Source organism: Cherax quadricarinatus, unplaced genomic scaffold (assembly GCF_038502225.1).
Source record: "Cherax quadricarinatus isolate ZL_2023a unplaced genomic scaffold, ASM3850222v1 Contig7, whole genome shotgun sequence".
NCBI classification, from domain to species: Eukaryota; Metazoa; Arthropoda; class Malacostraca; order Decapoda; family Parastacidae; genus Cherax; species Cherax quadricarinatus.
The window spans coordinates 852,501-872,500 of NW_027195033.1; the positions used below are offsets into that span (position 1 = coordinate 852,501).

The following is a 20,000-nucleotide window of genomic DNA, read 5'->3' on the forward strand; positions in this document are numbered from 1 at the left end:
ATTAAACTACAGACCAGTGTCACTGACATGTATAGTATGCAAAATCATGGAGAAGATTATCAGGAGAAGAGTTGTGGAACACCTAGAAAGGAACGATCTCATCAACAGCAGCCAACATGGTTTCAGGGACGGGAAATCCTGTGTCACAAACCTACTGGAGTTCTATGACATGGTGACAGCAGTAAGACAAGAGAGAGAGGGGTGGGTGGATTGCATTTTCTTGGACTGTAAGGCGTTTGACACAGCTCCACACAAGAGATTGGTGCAAAAACTGGAGGACCAAGCAGGGATAACAGGGAAGGCACTACAATGGATCAGGGAATACTTGTCAGGAAGACAGCAGTGAGTCATGGTACGTGGCGAGGTGTCAGAGTGGGCACCTGTGACCAGCGGGGTCCCACAGGGGTCAATCCTAGGACCAGTGCTGTTTCTGGTATTTGTGAACGACATGACGGAAGGAATAGACTCCGAAGTGTCCCTGTTTGCAGATGACGTGAAGTTGATGAGAAGAATTCACTCGATCGAAGACCAGGCAGAACTACAAAGGGATCTGGACAGGCTGCAGACCTGGTCCAGCAATTGGCTCCTGGAGTTCAATCCCACCAAGTGCAAAGTCTTGAAGATTGGGGAAGGGGAAAGAAGACCGCAGACGGAGTACAGTCTAGGGGGCTAGAGACTACAAACCTCACTCAAGGAAAAAGATCTTGGGGTGAGTATAACACCAGGCAGATCTGAAGTGCACATCAACCAAATAACTGCTGCAGCATATGGGCGCCTGGCAAATCTCAGATCAGCATTCAGATCAGATCAATCATTCAGGACCCTGTACACCGTGTACGTTAGGCCCATATTGGAGTATGCGGCACCAGTTTGGAACCCACACCTAGCCAAGCACGTAAAGAAACTAGAGAAAGTGCAAATGTTTGCAACAAGACTAGTCCCAGAGCTAAGAGGTATGTCCTACGAGGAGAGGTTAAGGGAAATCAACCTGACGACACTGGAGGACAGGAGAGATAGGGGGGACATGATAACGACATACAAAATACTGAGAGGAATTGACAAGGTGGACAAAGACAGGATGTTCCAGAGATTGGACACAGTAACAAGGGGACACAGTTGGAAGTTGAAGACACAGATGAATCACAGGGATGTTAGGAAGTATTTCTTCAGCCACAGAGTAGCCAGTAAGTGGAATAGTTTGGGAAGCGATGTAGTAGAGGCAGGATCGATACATAGCTTTAAGCAGAGGTATGATAAAGCTCACGGTTCAGAGAGAGTGACCTAGTAGCGATCAGTGAAGAGGCGGGGCCAGGAGCTGGGACTCGACCCCCGCAACCTCAATTAGGTGAGTAGGTGAGTACACACTTCAGATACAGAGACCATTTATGGTCCACATAGAGTCAATAAGTCATTTAAATTATTAGGAGCGTCTTAAAGTGTTAAATATGTACTCACTGGAGTGTAGGAGACAGAGCTACATCATACTATATACCTTGAAAATGCTGTACACACTGCCACAACAACACTGTAGTGAGAGATATGGGAAAATGTGTAAAATTAGTCCAGTAAAGTTTAGGGGCGCCATGGTCACAGTAAGAGAACACTGTATCAATATCCGGGGTCCCAGATTATTCAACATCTTACGAGAAGATATCAAAAACACTCCTGGAACAAGTGTACAAGTCTTCAAGATATCAGAAACCAGGAACAACAACCTGGCTGACCAGCCTAGCACCAGACTAGCCTGGTCCAGGACCAGGCTCCATGAAATGTATATCAGAGATAGGTTATTTACTGAGGTGAAGAATGAGAGAGAGAGAGAGAGAGAGAGAGAGAGAGAGAGAGAGAGAGAGAGAGAGAGAGAGAGAGAGAGAGAGAGAGAGAGAGAAAGCTGGAGATGATCATCAGTGGTGTGGGTTGACTCACGTCACGGGCCAAGTGAGTCGACTGTTTCCTGGGACTTGAGTCTGGTTGTGTGTGTGTGTGCGTGTGTGTGTGTGTGTGTGTGTGTGTGTGTGTGTGTGTGTGTGTTAAGGAGACACAGGGATGGCACTCTTGCCTCTCCTTCACCCTAGTAGATCTAACTTCTGTCCTTTTCTGCCTTTCTCTCACTTGTGACTTGACAATGGTCAGGGATGGCCTGGCCTGCATCTGGGCCGCGGGGGGCGTTGACCCCTAGAGAAGCTTTCTAGGTAGTCCCCCCAGCTAGCAGTGAAGATATATATATATATATATATATATATATATATATATATATATATATATATATATATATATAGTCCATCTCTGTTGCAACATATGGAGTGCCTTAGCCTCGGATATGTGAAATATCTTCTAGGAAACTCTAGTGACCCTTCCTAGGATCCACGTCTGCACTAGTCTTCTCCTACCACCCCATATATACATATTTTTGGGGGGATCAGGGATCATTTACTTAAAAAACACAAACATGACTTCATTGGTACAATATATCAATGATTATAAATCTCCTCCAGCTCCTCTGAAGCCGGACGTGAGCCCAATATGCAGCAAGCATTTCCCCTCTGGATGGCCACGTTGAGGTGCTGGAACATGGAAGTGGCCACCCTCGGGTCCCTGGTGGTGTAGATGATCCCGAGGTCTCTAATCCCACTGGAACAAATTGATGCTGATGGCTTATGTCCCTGTACTTGCCGATCTTTTATTCCTCCCTGTGATCAGCAGCTCCACCCTGTCGCCCGACACTGATGGATGTAGGTGTCAGCCCGCGTCGACACCCAGGTATAGTCTGTCAGGGCTGTTTGAGGTATTATGAATATTGCCGGATGCTGAGGATCGAATCTGTCTCTCAGCTGGTCATCCAGCTGTCGTAAGGCTTCTCTTTATAATGTCATCGACTTAATTGTGTCTTACATGCCAGCCCTTGGTCTTGGAGCAACTTAGACCATGTAGACCACATTGGTCAGCTCCCACATCGCCGCAAATACGGCAGGAAGGCAGAGAGCCACTGTAATACCAAGGGAACTGTTTGGAGGAAGTCGCCAGCATGAGGTGCACTCACAGCTTGAAGATCAGCTGTCTTATTGGATGTTGCAACCCTGAGCATGTTGTTATGCCCCTCTCCAGGAATGGGGCCATTGATTATAGTTGAGTTATAGATGCTTTCCATAAGCTACAGAGGTAAAGATTATCAGTTATAGAAGGTTATGATTGAGTTACAGATTTTAGGTAGTTTTAGATTATAGATGTTATAGACGATTATAGATGAGTTAGGGAAGATTTTAGTTTTAGATTATATCTTAGTTATAGAAGGTTATATCTTAGTTATACAAGGTTATATCTTAGTTATAGAAGGTTATATCTTAGATATAGAAGGTTAAATCTTAAATATAGAAGGTTATATCTTATTTATAAAACGTTATATCTTAAATATAGGTTATATCTTAGTTATAGAAGGTTATATCTTAGTTATAGAAGGTTATATCTTAGTTATAGAAGGTTATATCTTAGTTATATAAGGTTATATCTTAGTTATAGAAGGTTATATCTTAGTTATAGAAGGTTATATCTTAGTTATAGAAGGTTATATCTTAGTTATATAAGGTTATATCTTAGTTATAGAAGGTTATATCTTAGTTATAGAAGGTTATATCTTAAATATAGAAGGTTATATCTTAGTTATATAAGGTTATATTTTAGTTATATAAGGTTATATCTTAGTTATAGAAGGTTATATCTTAGTTATAGAAGGTTATATCTTAGTTATAGAAGGTTATATCTTAAATATAGAAGGTTATATCTTAGTTATAGAAGGTTATATCTTAGTTATAGAAGGGTATATCTTAGATATAGAAGGTTATATCTTAGTTATATAAGGTTATACCTTAGTTATAGAAGGTTATATATTACATATAGAAGGTTATATGTTAGTTATAGAAGGTTATATCTTAGTTATATAAGATTATATCTTAGTTATAGAAGGTTATATCTTAGGTATAGAAGGTTATATGTTAGTTATAGAAGGTTATATGTTAGTTATAGAAGGTTATATGTTATAGAAGGTTATATCTTAGTTATAGAAGGTTATATCTTAGTTATAAAAGATTATATCTTAGTTATAGAAGGTTATATCTTAGTTATAGAAGGTTATATGTTAGTTATAGAAGGTTATATGTTAGTTATAGAAGGTTATATGTTAGTTATAGAAGGTTATATGTTAGTTATAGAAGGTTATATGTTAGTTATAGAAGGTTATATCTTAGTTATAGAAGGTTATATCTTAGTTATAGGTTATATGTTAGTTATAGAAGGTTATATCTTAGTTATAGAAGGTTATATCTTAGTTATAGGTTATATGTTAGTCATAGAAGGTTATATGTGAGTTATAGAAGGTTATATGTTAGTTATAGAAGGTTATATGTTAGTTATAGAAGGTTATATGTTAGTTATAGAAGGTTATATGTTAGTTATAGAAGGTTATATGTTAGTTATAGAAGGTTATATGTTATAGAAGGTTATATGTTAGTTATAGAAGGTTATATGTTAGTTATAGAAGGTTATATGTTAGTTATAGAAGGTTATATGTGAGTTATAGAAGGTTATATGTTATAGAAGGTTATATGTTAGTTATAGAAGGTTATATGTTAGTTATAGAAGGTTATATGTTAGTTATAGAAGGTTATATGTTAGTTATAGAAGGTTATATGTTAGTTATAGAAGGTTATATGTTAGTTATAGAAGGTTATATGTTATAGAAGGTTATATGTTATAGAAGGTTATATGTGAGTTATAGAAGGTTATATGTTAGTTATAGAAGGTTATATGTGAGTTATAGAAGGTTATATGTTAGTTATAGGTTATATGTTAGTTATAGAAGGTTATATGTTAGTTATAGAAGGTTATATGTTAGTTATAGAAGGTTATATGTTAGTTATAGAAGGTTATATGTTATAGAAGGTTATATGTGAGTTATAGTAGGTTATATGTGAGTTATAGAAGGTTATATGTTATAGAAGGTTATATGTGAGTTATAGAAGGTTATGTGTTAGTTATAGAAGGTTATATGTTAGTTATAGAAGGTTATATGTGAGTTATAGAAGGTTATATGTTAGTTATAGAAGGTTATATGTTAGTTATAGAAGGTTATATGTTAGTTATAGAAGGTTATATGTTAGTTATAGAAGGTTATATGTTAGTTATAGAAGGTTATATGTGAGTTATAGAAGGTTATATGTTAGTTATAGGTTATATGTGAGTTATAGAAGGTTATATGTTAGTTATAGAAGGTTATATGTTAGTTATAGAAGGTTATATGTTAGTTATAGAAGGTCATATGTTAGTTATAGAAGGTTATATGTTAGTTATAGGTTATGTTAGTTATAGAAGGTTATATCTTAGTTATAGAAGGTTATATGTTAGTTATAGAAGGTCATATGTTAGTTATAGAAGGTTATATCTTAGTTATATGTTAGTTATAGAAGGTTATATCTTAGTTATAGAAGGTTATATGTTAGTTATAGAAGGTTATATGTTAGTTATAGAAGGTCATATGTTAATTATAGAAGGTTATATGTTAGTTATAGAAGGTTATATGTTAGTTATAGAAGGTTATATGTTAGTTATAGAAGGTTATATCTTAGTTATAGAAGGTTATATGTTAGTTATAGAAGGTTATATGTTAGTTATAGAAGGTTATATGTTAGTTATAGAAGGTTATATGTTAGTTATAGAAGGTTATATGTTAGTTATAGAAGGTTATATGTTAGTTATAGAAGGTTATATGTTAGTTATAGAAGGTTATATGTTAGTTATAGAAGGTTATATGTATAGTTATAGAAGGTTATATGTGAGTTATAGAAGGTTATATGTGAGTTATAGAAGGGTTAGTTATAGAAGGTTATATGTTATAGAAGGTTATATGTTAGTTATAGAAGGTTATATGTTAGTTATAGAAGGTTATATGTTAGTTATAGAAGGTTATATGTGAGTTATAGAAGGTTATATGTTAGTTATAGAAGGTTATATGTTAGTTATAGAAGGTTATATGTTAGTTATAGAAGGTTATATGTTAGTTATAGAAGGTTATATGTTAGTTATAGAAGGTTATATGTGAGTTATAGAAGGTTATATGTTAGTTATAGAAGGTTATATGTTAGTTATAGAAGGTTATATGTTAGTTATAGAAGGTTATATGTTAGTTATAGAAGGTTATATAGAAGGTTAATTATAGAAGGTTATATGTTAGTTATAGAAGGTTATATGTTAGTTATAGAAGGTTATATGTTAGTTATAGAAGGTTATATGTTAGTTATAGAAGGTTATATGTTAGTTATAGAAGGTTATATGTTAGTTATAGAAGGTTATATGTTAGTTATAGAAGGTTATATGTTAGTTATAGAAGGTTATATGTTAGTTATAGAAGGTTATATGTTAGTTATAGAAGGTTATATGTTAGTTATAGAAGGTTATATGTGAGTTATAGAAGGTTATATGTTAGTTATAGAAGGTTATATGTTAGTTATAGAAGGTTATATGTTAGTTATAGAAGGTTATATGTTAGTTATAGAAGGTTATATGTTAGTTATAGAAGGTTATATGTTAGTTATAGAAGGTTATATGTTAGTTATAGAAGGTTATATGTTAGTTATAGAAGGTTATATGTTAGTTATAGAAGGTTATATGTTAGTTATAGAAGGTTATATGTTAGTTATAGAAGGTTATATGTTAGTTATAGAAGGTTATATGTTAGTTATAGAAGGTTATATGTTAGTTATAGGTTATATGTTAGTTATAGAAGGTTATATGTGAGTTATAGAAGGTTATATGTTAGTTATAGAAGGTTATATGTTAGTTATAGAAGGTTATATGTTAGTTATAGAAGGTTATATGTTAGTTATAGAAGGTTATATGTTAGTTATAGAAGGTTATATGTTAGTTATAGGTTATATGTTAGTTATAGAAGGTTATATCTTAGTTATAGAAGGTTATATCTTAGTTATAGAAGGTTATATGTTAGTTATAGAAGGTCATATGTTAGTTATAGAAGGTTATATGTTAGTTATAGAAGGTTATATGTGAGTTATAGAAGGTTATATGTGAGTTATAGAAGGTTATATGTGAGTTATAGAAGGTTATATGTGAGTTATAGAAGGTTATATGTGAGTTATAGAAGGTTATATGTGAGTTACATGAAGATGAGTCAGAAGATTGTTAACTTGTCTGGGAGATGAAGAATCTGGTGATGTCTGGTGAACATTCATCCTATCAACACCATCATCACCTTCCATATTTCTGTACATTTACGTAAGCACTGGCACGGGATTTTGGTTATCCAAGCTTCATGTAGGATGTACGTACTACGTATGTGCTACGTCTCGCGTCGTAGATACGCCAACTACGCCAGAAATACGTATAAATAATTTATATTGTGGTAGTTAGGTTGTGGTTGGCAACTCCGCCCATAAGTATAAACACTGGCGGCTCAGAGTTCAGTTGCTTCCCGGCCGTCGTGGGGGACGCACGCGCGTCGCTCTTACTCGTGTGTACCGCCGCGTGTGTCTAGTGTTTTAAGGTGATTTTGTGATTGTTAGTTGACAGCTGGTGTGTGATTGTAGCCAGTGGGAAGTAGCGCACCAGCTGCGGCGGATGCCCGTGGTGCACCAGCTGACTAACACGCGCGTGTTGTCCCAGCTGCCGTCATCCGGCCCTTACGTACGTCAGGGCCCCTAGCTGGCTCCCAGCACCTCCTAATTGGCTCCTAGCTGGCTCCCAGCACCTCCTAGTTGGCTCCTAGCTTCCTCCTAGCTGGCTCCCAGCACCTCCTAGTTGGCTCCTAGCTGGCTCCCAGCACCTCCTAGTTGGCTCCTAGCTTCCTCCTAGCTGGCTCCCAGCACCTCCTAGTTGGCTCCTAGCTGGCTCCAAGCACCTCCTAGTTGGCTCCTAGCTTCCTCCTAGCTGGCTCCCAGTACCTCCTAATTAGCTCCTAGCTGGCTCCCAGCACCTCCTAGTTGGCTCCTAGCTTCCTCCTAGCTGGCTCCCAGCACCTAGTTAGCTCACAGCACCTCCTAGCTGGCTCCCAGCACCTCCTAGCTGGCTCCCAGCACCTCCTAGTTGGCTCACAGCACCTCCTAGCTGGCTCCCAGCACCTCCTAGCTGGCTCCCAGCACCTCCTAGTTGGCTCCCAGCACCTCCTAGCTGGCTCCCAGCACCTCCTAGTTGGCTCCCAGCAGCACCTAGTTGGCTCCCAGCACCTCCTAGCTGGCTCCCAGCACCTCCTAGCTGATTCACAGCACCTCCTAGTTGGCTCACAGCTCCTCCTAGTTGGCTCACAGCACCACCTAGCTGGTTCTTAGCACTCCTAGCTGGTTCTTAGCACTCCTAGCTGGTTCTTAGCACTCCTAGCTGGTTCTTAATACTCCTAGCTGGCTCCCAGCACCCACTGGCTGGTTCCCAGCAGCCCGTAGCTGGTTCCCAGCAGCCCCTAGCTGGTTCCCAGCACCCCCTAGCTGGTTCCCAGCAGCCCTTACCTGGCGCCCAACATCCCCTACCTGGCTCCCAACACCCCCTACCTGGCACCCAGCACCCCTTACCTGGCACCCAACATCCCCTACCTGGCACCCAGCGCCCCCTACCTGGCACCCAGCACCCCCTACCTGGCACCCAGCACCCCTACCTGGCTCCCAATACCCCCTTCCTGGCACCCAGCGCTCCCTACCTGGCTCCCAACACCCCTACCTGGCACCCAGCACCCCTACCTGGCACCCAGCACTTCCTACCTGGCACCCAACACCCCTACCTGGCACCCAACACCTCCTACCTGGCACCCAACACCCCTACCTGGCACCCAACACCCCTACCTGGCTCCCAACACCCCCTAGCTGGCTCCCAACACCCCTTAGCTGGCTCCCAACACCCCCTACCTGGCTCCCAACACCCCCTACCTGGCTCCCAACACCCCCTAGCTGGCTCCCAACACCCCCTACCTGGCTCCCAACACCCCCTACCTGGCTCCCAACACCCCCTACCTGGCTCCCAACACCCCCTACCTGGCTCCCAACACCCCCTACCTGGCTCCCAACACCCCCTACCTGGCTCCCAACACTCCCACCTCCTGGCTCCCAACACCCCCACCTCCTGGCTCCCCACACCCCCATCTGGCTCCCAACACCCCCGACCTGGCTCCCAACACCCCCTACCTGGCTCCCAACACCCCCTACCTGGCTCCCAACACCCCCTACCTGGCTCCCAACACCCCCTACCTGGCTCCCAACACTAGGATAACCGAACCAGTATGAACCATTAATAATAATAATAATAATAATAATAATAATAATAATAATAATAATATTTATTACTACCAGTACCTGACACAACTTATACAGACCATAGCTGACACCTATGACATACTACTATATAGAAAGTTCCTTGTTATGTACAGCATTTCCTGCATATTAGGTCAGTTTTGTCCCAGGATGCCACCCACACCAGTCACCTAACACCCAGGATGCCACCCACACCAGTCACCTAACACCCAGGATGCCACCCACACCAGTCACCTAACACCCAGGATGCCACCCACACTAGTCCACTAACACCCAGGATGCCACCCACACCAGTCCACTAACACCCAGGATGCCACCCACACCAGCCCACTAACACCCAGGATGCCACCCACACCAGTCACCTAACACCCAGGTACCTATTTTAAACTGAAGGATGAACAGGGACAGGGACAGCAGGTGTCTTATGGAAACACGTCCCTAATCTTTTCCAGCCGTACCTGATGAAATTCGAACCCCGGACCTCAGTGTGTCAGCTGAGTGTGTTAGGATAACAGAACCAGTATGAACCATCAGTCTTGTTACTAACTACCAGGATAACAGAACCAGTATGAACCATCAGTCTTGTTACTAACTACCAGGATAACAGAACCAGTATGAACCATCAGTCTTGTTACTAACTACCAGGATAACAGAACCAGCATGAACCATCAGTCTTGTTACTAACTACCAGGATAACAGAACCAGTATGAACCATCAGTCTTGTTACTAACTACCAGGATAACAGAACCAGTATGAACCATCAGTCTTGTTACTAACTACCAGGATAACAGAACCAGTATGAACCATCAGTCTTGTTACTAACTACCAGGATAACAGAACCAGTATGAACCATCAGTCTTGTTACTAACTACCAGCATAACAGAACCAGTATGAACCATCAGTCTTGTTACTAACTACCAGCATAACAGAACCAGCATGAACCATCAGTCTTGTTACTAACTACCAGCATAACAGAACCAGTATGAACCATCAGTCTTGTTACTAACTACCAGGATAGAACCAGCATGAACCATCAGTCTTGTTACTAACTACCAGGATAACAGAACCAGCATGAACCATCAGTCTTGTTACTAACTACCAGCATAACAGAACCAGCATGAACCATCAGTCTTGTTACTAACTACCAGGATAGAACCAGCATGAACCATCAGTCTTGTTACTAACTACCAGGATAACAGAACCAGCATGAACCATCAGTCTTGTTACTAACTACCAGGATAACAGAACCAGCATGAACCATCAGTCTTGTTACTAACTACCAGGATAACAGAACCAGCATGAACCATCAGTCTTGTTACTAACTACCAGGATAACAGAACCAGTATGAACCATCAGTCTTGTTACTAACTACCAGGATAACAGAACCAGTATGAACCATCAGTCTTGTTACTAACTACCAGCATAACAGAACCAGCATGAACCATCAGTCTTGTTACTAACTACCAGCATAACAGCTAAAGTGTCATTTGAAAACAGGTGATTTTGTAAATGAAGTGATAAGCCTATAGAGGCAGGTGCCAGAAGTCGCCAGAAACTTACCACAGGTCAGCTGTTTTTAATAATCTTCCTGGCTTGCTAGTGTACTCGCATATAATCTAGTGATACCAGTGAATAGCAGAATACAGTGTTGTAGTAGCAACTAACCAGTATTATAATGGTACTTAGTGAAGTGGAGTGACTTTCATTAGTTTCTTTTTCTTGAAATACCAGACGTTACTGTGAATTTCATATAACCTGTAGTTACCAGCGGTCGCAATATACACAACGAGAAGCAATTATTACTACAGAAAAAGCGCCCTTCCTCCAAAATTTGCACCAGTCAACTATAGTGATAATATAGCATTTATTGTGGTGGAGACGGAAAAAAAAAAAAATAGAGAAGCTAGATACAGCGATTGATAAACAAAGGTGGAGGCTCGACCGTTCGTCATTGTAGGAGTGCCAGCAGTCACCGGCTCTTCAACACGCAAGTTATACTTTTGTATCAATCAAATCACATATTACTCGGGTAGATAATTTCCAGTAGATCCTTCATGTGTTAGCTCAAATCACCGACCAGTATGGTTTAAATAAGTGACCCACTGATCAGATCAGATAGACTGGTCCGAACCCTTGACTGGTCCGAACCCTGGACTGGTTTCAAACGGTTTCGTTGTGCACCACCTAGCAGGTTATTAATAGAATATTCAAGAGGTTGCTAGTAGAATTGCAGTAAATAAACCATTCAAATCATTATGAAGCTGTGTGTAGTCTGTGGTCAGTCAAACAAACGGGCTTCCACATGCATAAATTGTCATTTCTGTGGAAATTGGTGTCACGCCCCTTGTGCAGATATCCAAGAACTAGCTACAAGCAGTATTAAAACAGGGAAGTGTTTTTGGGTATGCCCAAATGAGATAAATCTGTGGACTAAAATCACAAGGGTATTAAAAGAGGTCAACATCAAAGCTGCTTTCATAGAAAACCTGGAAGCTTTCTACAACAGATGGGAACATAAAAAGTCCGGGCTGAATGGTACTGCCCTTGATACTGGCCATGTAGTCAGAAACTGTAAGGCTGGAGATGATGTCCTGGTAGTCAGTAAATGGGGGGCTGATAGTGCTGTCCTGGGAGACAGTAATGGGGAAGCTGGAGGTGCTGTCCTGGGAGACAGTAATGGTGAAGCTGGAGGTGCTGTCCTGGGAGACAGTAATGGTGAAGCTGGAGATGCTGTCCTGGGAGACAGTAATGGGGAAGCTGGAGATGCTGTCCTGGGAGACAGTAATGGTGAAGCTGGAGATTTTGTCCAGGTAGTCGGGAACTATATGCAGGAAGGAATACATATGAATGACCGCATAGGGGACAGGAGCCATAGTAGGGAAACAAGTGTAGTCAAAGATAAGATAAAACCAATATTGCAAACTAGAAATACCGCAGGAAATAGCAAACAAGAGGACTCCACTAGCAATAGTGAGGATATATTACCAAAAACAAATGGTGGGAGCTCCATTGTTGGTGCTAGGGAGGACAGAAGTAAGACAGGGAAACATGCACCAACAGGGAATACAGTCACAGAAACCCAAGGCAAACGGAAACCAAGCCTGTGCACATACTATGCACTCGGTATCTGCTGGCATGGGAAATCTGGAAAAACAGATGGGACGTGCAACTATGACCACCCTAGGAAATGCCATGCCCATATGACAACAGGAAAATGCAAACTCCCTTCCTGTAAGCTTTTTCACCCTGAACTGTGTACCTCTTCAGTACAGGAAAGACTGTGCTATAACTTAAATTGCCAGGCATACCATCTAAAGGGGACAAAAAGATACAAAACATCCAGGCCATGGGAAAACCTGGGTAGCCACAGCCACTCAAGAGGGAGAGGTTTTTTAGTGCCAGGAAGGAAAAAAAACTGGCAGGAAATGGCAGAAATCGTACACCAAATCCAGTCATTCCTGGAGTGGAACCACAGTCGATGGCCTCCACTCCAAACCAACAGATACAGATACTAATGCCGGAAAAAAAATCCCCCCCCCCAGTACCAACAATACCACCAGTCCGATAACATTCTTCTTTGCAAATATACAGGGTCTAAAGCCAGCAACAAACAACAAAATACCTTTCATCCGTGGACTGCTTGCAGAGGCAAAGGCAATGTTCGCGGCTTTCACTGAGACCCACATAAAGGATCACTTAGACAACGAAATATGGATCCCAGGTTACAACCTATACAGATGTGACAGAGTGAACAGGCAAAAGGGGGGGGTTGGCCTGTACATTGCAGAGTCACTTGTTTGCACAGAACTGCTAAATGCCTCAAATGATGTAGTGGAAGTTTTAGCAGTAAAGGTCGAGAACCAAAACCTAGTCATTGTGATAGTCTACAAGCCTCCGGATGCAACATCCCAGCAATTCCAGGAACAGCTGTTAAAAATTGACCACTGTCTGGAAAACCTTCCAGCTCCTGCACCCAACATCTTGCTCCTGGGGGATTTCAACTTAAGGCACCTAAAATGGAGGAATATAGCAAATAATATTGTTGCAGTAATAACACCAGGAGGCAGCTCTGATGAAAACTCACACTCACGCGAGCTTTTAAATCTCTGCACAAAATTCAATTTAAACCAGCAAATAATAGAGCCTACTAGACTGGAGAATACACTAGACCTCATCTTCACTAACAATGATGATCTGATAAGAAATATCACCATATCAAAAACAATATACTCAGATCACAACATAATTGAGGTTCAGTCATGTATGCGCGGAGCCCCAGACCGACATAATGAGATTAGTCACGAGGGAGCATTCACCAAATTCAACTTCAATAACAAAAACATAAAGTGGGACCAAGTAAACCAAGTCCTAACCGATATAAGCTGGGAAGATATACTAAGCAACACAGACCCCAACTTATGCCTAGAACAGATTAACTCGGTAGCACTCGATGTATGCACAAGGCTTATTCCTCTAAGAAAAAGGAGGAGTAGATGTAAAACAGAAAGAGACAGGCGCTCCCTTTACAGGCGACGGAAAAGAATAACAGAGCGGCTAAAAGAGGTCAATATATCTGAAATGCGTAGGGAGACACTGGTCAGAGAAATAGCAAGCATCGAACTTAAGCTAAAAGAATCCTTTAGGAGTCAGGAATCGCGGGAAGAACTAAAAGCCATAAATGAAATCGAAAGAAACCCAAAGTATTTCTTCTCCTATGCCAAATCAAAATCGAGAACAACGTCCAGTATTGGGCCCCTACTTAAACAAGATGGGTCCTACACAGATGACAACAAGGAAATGAGTGAGCTACTCAAGTCCCAATATGACTCAGTTTTTAGCAAGCCGCTAACCAGACTGAGAGTCGAAGATCAAAATGAATTTTTTATGAGAGAGCCACAAAATTTGATTAACACAAGCCTATCCGATGTTATCCTGACGCCAAATGACTTCGAACAGGCGATAAATGACATGCCCATGCACTCTGCCCCAGGGCCAGACTCATGGAACTCTGTGTTCATCAAGAACTGCAAGAAGCCCCTATCACGAGCCTTTTCCATCCTATGGAGAGGGAGCATGGACACGGGGGTCGTCCCACAGTTACTAAAAACAACAGACATAGCCCCACTCCACAAAGGGGGCAGTAAAGCAACAGCAAAGAACTACAGACCAATAGCACTAACATCCCATATCATAAAAATCTTTGAAAGGGTCCTAAGAAGCAAGATCACCACGCATCTAGAAACCCATCAGTTACACAACCCAGGGCAACATGGGTTTAGAACAGGTCGCTCCTGTCTGTCTCAACTATTGGACCACTACGACAAGGTCCTAAATGCACTAGAAGACAAAAAGAATGCAGATGTAATATATACAGACTTTGCAAAAGCCTTCGACAAGTGTGACCATGGCGTAATAGCGCACAAAATGCGTGCTAAAGGAATAACAGGAAAAGTCGGTCGATGGATCTATAATTTCCTCACTAACAGAACACAGAGAGTAGTCGTCAACAGAGTAAAGTCCGAGGCAGCTACGGTGAAAAGCTCTGTTCCACAAGGCACAGTACTCGCTCCCATCTTGTTCCTCATCCTTATATCCGACATAGACAAGGATGTCAGCCACAGCACCGTGTCTTCCTTTGCAGATGACACCCGAATCTGCATGACAGTGTCTTCCATTGCAGACACTGCAAAGCTCCAGGCAGACATCAACCAAATCTTTCAGTGGGCTGCAGAAAACAATATGAAGTTCAACGATGAGAAATTTCAATTACTCAGATATGGTAAACATGAGGAAATTAAATCTTCATCAGAGTACAAAACAAATTCTGGCCACAAAATAGAGCGAAACACCAACGTCAAAGACCTGGGAGTGATCATGTCGGAGGATCTCACCTTCAAGGACCATAACATTGTATCAATCGCATCTGCTAGAAAAATGACAGGATGGATAATGAGAACCTTCAAAACTAGGGAGGCCAAGCCCATGATGACACTCTTCAGGTCACTTGTTCTATCTAGGCTGGAATATTGCTGCACACTAACAGCACCTTTCAAGGCAGGTGAAATTGCCGACCTAGAAAATGTACAGAGAACTTTCACGGCGCGCATAACGGAGATAAAACACCTCAATTATTGGGAGCGCTTGAGGTTCCTAAACCTGTATTCCCTGGAACGCAGGAGGGAGAGATACATGATTATATACACCTGGAAAATCCTAGAGGGACTAGTACCGAACTTGCACACGAAAATCACCCACTACGAAAGCAAAAGACTTGGCAGACGATGCACCATCCCCCCAATGAAAAGCAGGGGTGTCACTAGCACGTTAAGAGACCATACAATAAGTGTCAGGGGCCCGAGACTGTTCAACTGCCTCCCAGCACACATAAGGGGGATTACCAACAGACCCCTGGCAGTCTTCAAGCTGGCACTGGACAAGCACCTAAAGTCAGTTCCGGATCAGCCGGGCTGTGGCTCGTATGTTGGTTTGCGTGCAGCCAGCAGCAACAGCCTGGTTGATCAGGCTCTGATCCACCAGGAGGCCTGGTCTCAGACCGGGCCGCGGGGGCGTTGACCCCCGGAACTCTCTCCAGGTAAACTCCAGGTTGTTACTAACTACCAGCATAACAGAACCAGTATGAACCATCAGTCTTGTTACTAACTACCAGGATAACAGAACCAGTATGAACCATCAGTCTTGTTACTAACTACCAGCATAACAGAACCAGTATGAACCATCAGTCTTGTTACTAACTACCAGGATAACAGAACCAGTATGAACCATCAGTCTTGTTACTAACTACCAGGATAACAGAACCAGCATGAACCATCAGTCTTGTTACTAACTACCAGGATAGAACCAGTATGAACCATCAGTCTTGTTACTAACTACCAGGATAACAGAACCAGCATGAACCATCATTCCTGTTAAATGTGAACCACCACGACATAATTATAGTTATTATCAAACAGACCCTAGTGGGTTTAGAGCTTTTTAATTATAATTATAGTAAGCGTGGGTGTGGGATGATAATTGTGGGTGTGGGATGATAATTGTGGGTGTGGGATGATAATTGTGGGTGTGGGATAAGTGAGGGTGTGGGATGATAATTGTGTGTGTGGGGTGATAATTGTGGGTGTGGGATAAGTGAGGGTGTGGGATGATACTTGTGAGTGTGGGATGATAATTGTGGGTGTGGGATAAGTGAGGGTGTGGGATGATAATTGTGGGTGTGGGATAAGTGAGGGTGTGGGATGATACTTGTGAGTGTGGGATGATAATTGTGGGTGTGGGATAAGTGAGGGTGTGGGATGATAATTGTGGGTGTGGGATAAGTGAGGGTGTGGGATGATACTTGTGAGTGTGGGATGATAATTGTGGGTGTGGGATAAGTGAGGGTGTGGGATGATACTTGTGAGTGTGGGATGATAATTGTGGGTGTGGGATGATAATTGTGGATGTGGGATGATAATTGTGGGTGTGGGATAAGTGAGGGTGTGGGATGATAATTGTGGGTGTGGGATGATAATTGTGGATGTGGGATGATAATTGTGGGTGTGGGATAAGTGAGGGTGTGGGATGATAATTGTGGGTGTGGGATAAGTGAGGGTGTGGGATGATACTTGTGGGTGTGGGATGATAATTGTGGGTGTGGGATGATAAGTGAGGATGTGGGATGATAATTGTGGGTGTGGCATGATAAGTGAGGGTGTGGGATGATAATTGTGGGTGTGGGATGATAATTGTGGGTGTGGGATAAGTGAGGGTGTGGGATGATAATTGTGGGTGTGGGATGATAAGTGAGGGTGTGTGATGATAATTGTGGGTGTGGGATAAGTGAGGGTGTGGGATGATAATTGTGGGTGTGAGGTGATAATTGTGGGTGTGGGGTGATAAGTGAGGGTGTGGGGTGATAATTGTGGGTGTGGGATGATAAGTATGGGTGTGGGGTGATAATTGTGGGTGTGGGGTGATAATTGTGGGTGTGGGGATGATAATTGTGGGTGTGGGGTGATAATTGTGGGTGTGGGATGATAATTGTGGGTGTGGGATAATTGTGGGTGTGGGATGATAATTGTGGGTGTGGGATAATAGTGGGTGTGGGATGATAAGTATGGGTGTGGGGTGATAATTGTGGGTGTGGGATGATAATTGTGGGTGTGGGGTGATAATTGTGGGTGTGGGAAGTATACACCAGCCAGACCACAACATCCTCTCCTGGTGTAGGAAGTATACACCAGCCACACCACAACATACTCTCCTGGTGTAGGAAGTATACACCAGCCAGACCACAACATACTCTCCTGGTGTGGGAAGTATACACCAGCAACACCACAACATACTCTCCTGGTGTTGGAAGTATACACCAGCAACACCACAACATACTCTCCTGGTGTTGGAAGTATACACCAGCCACACCACAACATACTCTCCTGGTGTTGAAAGTATACACCAGCCACACCACAACATACTCTCCTGGTGTGGGAAGTATACACCAGCCAGACCACAACATACTCTCCTGGTGTGGGAAGTATACACCAGCCACACCACAACATACTCTCCTGGTGTGGGAAGTATACACCAGCCACACCACAACATACTCTCCTGGTGTTGGAAGTATACACCAGCCACACCACAACATACTCTCCTGGTGTTGGAAGTATACACCAGCAACACCACAACATACTCTCCTGGTGTGGGAAGTATACACCAGCCAGACCACAACATACTCTCCTGGTGTGGGAAGTATACACCAGCCAGACCACAACATACTCTCCTGGTGTGGGAAGTATACACCAGCCACACCACAACATACTCTCCTGGTGTGGGAAGTATACACCAGCCAGACCACAACATACTCTCCTGGTGTGGGAAGTATACACCAGCCAGACCACAACATACTCTCCTGGTGTGGGAAGTATACACCAGCCAGACCACAACATACTCTCCTGGTGTTGGAAGTAAACACCAGCCACACCACAACATACTCTCCTGGTGTGGGAAGTATACACCAGCCAGACCACAACATACTCTCCTGGTGTGGGAAGTATACACCAGCCACACCACAACATACTCTCCTGGTGTGGGAAGTATACACCAGCCAGACCACAACATACTCTCCTGGTGTGGGAAGTATACACCAGCCAGACCACAACATACTCTCCTGGTGTGGGAAGTATACACCAGCCAGACCACAACATACTCTCCTGGTGTGGGAAGTATACACCAGCCTCACCACAACATACTCTCCTGGTGTGGGAAGTATACACCAGCCTCACCACAACATACTCTCCTGGTGTGGGAAGTATACACCAGCCACATCACAACATACTCTCCTGGTGTTGGAAGTATACACCAGCAACACCACAACATACTCTCCTGGTGTGGGAAGTATACACCAGCCTCACCACAACATACTCTCCTGGTGTGGGAAGTATACACCAGCCTCACCACAACATACTCTCCAGGTGTGGGAAGTATACACCAGCCTCACCACAACATACTCTCCTGGTGTGGGAAGTATACACCAGCCTCACCACAACATACTCTCCTGGTGTGGGAAGTATACACCAGCAACACCACAACATACTCTCCTGGTGTGGGAAGTATACACCAGCCACACCAGCCAGACCACAACATACTCTCCTGGTGTGGGAAGTATACACCAGCCACACCACAACATACTCTCCTGGTGTGGGAAGTATACACCAGCCACACCACAACATACTCTCCTGGTGTGGGAAGTATACACCAGCCACACCACAACATACTCTCCTGGTGTGGGAAGTATACACCAGCCACACCACAACATACTCTCCTGGTGTGGGAAGTATACACCAGCCACACCACAACATACTCTCCTGGTGTGGGAAGTATACACCAGCCACACCACAACATACTCTCCTGGTGTGGGAAGTATACACCAGCCACACCACAACATACTCTCCTGGTGTGGGAAGTATACACCAGCCACACCACAACATACTCTCCTGGTGTGGGAAGTATACACCAGCCACACCACAACATACTCTCCTGGTGTGGGAAGTATACACCAGCAACACCACAACATACTCTCCTGGTGTGGGAAGTATACACCAGCCAGACCACAACATACTCTCCTGGTGTGGGAAGTATACACCAGCCACACCACAACATACTCTCCTGGTGTGGGAAGTATACACCAGCCACACCACAACATACTCTCCTGGTGTGGGAAGTATACACCAGCCACACCACAACATACTCTCCTGGTGTGGGAAGTATACACCAGCCACACCACAACATACTCTCCTGGTGTGGGAAGTATACACCAGCCACACCACAACATACTCTCCTTGTGTGGGAAGTATACACCAGCCAGACCACAACATACTCTCCTGGTGTGGGAAGTATACACCAGCCACACCACAACATACTCTCCTGGTGTTGGAAGTATACACCAGCCACACCACAACATACTCTCCTGGTGTTGGAAGTATACACCAGCCACACCACAACATACTCTCCTGGTGTTGGAAGTATACACCAGCAACACCACAACATACTCTCCTGGTGTGGGAAGTATACACCAGCAACACCACAACATACTCTCCTGGTGTGGGAAGTATACACCAGCCACACCACAACATACTCTCCTGGTGTTGGAAGTATACACCAGCCTCACCACAACATACTCTCCTGGTGTGGGAAGTATACACCAGC

At 42.9% G+C, this 20,000-nt stretch overlaps 2 long non-coding RNA genes across 2 annotated transcripts in view; both read left to right on the forward strand.

Annotated features, from left to right (window-relative positions):
* The first annotated feature begins 3,706 nt into the window (after positions 1–3,706).
* Positions 3,707–5,744, forward strand: LOC138851133 (uncharacterized). The gene is made up of 3 exons (XR_011391007.1): positions 3,707–4,040; positions 4,434–5,183; positions 5,223–5,744. It is a non-coding gene; the product is annotated as an uncharacterized lncRNA (long non-coding RNA).
* Positions 5,745–7,449: 1,705 nt separating this feature from the next.
* The window catches only part of LOC138851131 (uncharacterized), a 125,468-nt gene continuing 112,917 nt past the window's right edge, over positions 7,450–20,000 (forward strand). The window contains exon 1 of the long non-coding RNA XR_011391006.1: positions 7,450–7,549. This is a non-coding gene — a long non-coding RNA (uncharacterized lncRNA). The remainder of the gene's footprint in view (positions 7,550–20,000) is intronic.